Genomic DNA, 1055 nt, shown 5'->3' on the forward strand with positions numbered 1-1055 from the left:
CATGGGGACACTCAGGGACACCCGGGGACACCCATGGGGACACTGAGGAACACTGAGGGACACCCAGGGACACCCCTGGGGACACCTGGGGGCACCCATGGGGACAGCCGGGGACACCCATGGGGACATCCAGAGACACCCACGGGGGCACCCATAGGGACACCCATGGGGACACTCAGGGACACCCGGGGACACCCATGGGGACACTGAGGAACACTGAGGGACACCCAGGGACACCCCTGGGGACACCTGGGGGCACCCATGGGGACAGCCGGGGACACCCATGGGGGACACACCTGGGGGTACCCATGGGGACACCCAGGGACACCCATGGGGACACCCATGGGGACACCTGGGGACACCCATAGGGACACACCTGGGGACAGCCAGGGACAGCCGGGGACACCTGGGGGCCCCCATGGGGACACCTGGGGGCACCCATGGGGACACCCAGGGACAGCCGGGGACACCTGGGGGCACCCATGGGGACACCCATGGGGACAACTGGGGACACCCATAGGGACACACCTGGGGACAGCCGGGGACACCTGGGGGCACCCATGGGGACACTCAGGGACACCTATGGGAACACCCAGGGCCACCTATGGGAACACCCATGGGGACATCCAGGGACACCCATGGGGACATCCAGGGACACCCAGGGGGACACCCGGGGACACCCAGGGGCCGCTCCGGGTGGCATTGTCCCCATGAGGGTGACACAGCTGGTACCGGTGGCCCCACGAAGGTGCCACACCTGATGCCAGCGTCGCCACGAAGGCGCCACACCTGGTGGCCCAGGGGACACTCCCGGTGGCCCCAGGGAGGTGCCCCACCTGTCCCTAAGTGGCCGCGAAGGTGCCACACCTGATGGCCCAGGGGACAGACCCGGTGCCAGCGTCCCCACGGAGGTGCCACACCGGTTGTTCCTGTGGAGGTGCCACCCTTGGTGGCCCAGGGGACACTCCTGGTGGCCCCATGGAGGTGCCACACCTGCTGGCCCAGGGGCCACTCTTGGTGGCCCCCTGGAGGCGCGCACCCCCCGGGCCCCGGGG

Source organism: Corvus brachyrhynchos, unplaced genomic scaffold (genome assembly GCF_000691975.1).
Source record: "Corvus brachyrhynchos isolate BGI_N302 unplaced genomic scaffold, ASM69197v1 scaffold132, whole genome shotgun sequence".
NCBI classification, from domain to species: domain Eukaryota; kingdom Metazoa; phylum Chordata; class Aves; order Passeriformes; family Corvidae; genus Corvus; species Corvus brachyrhynchos.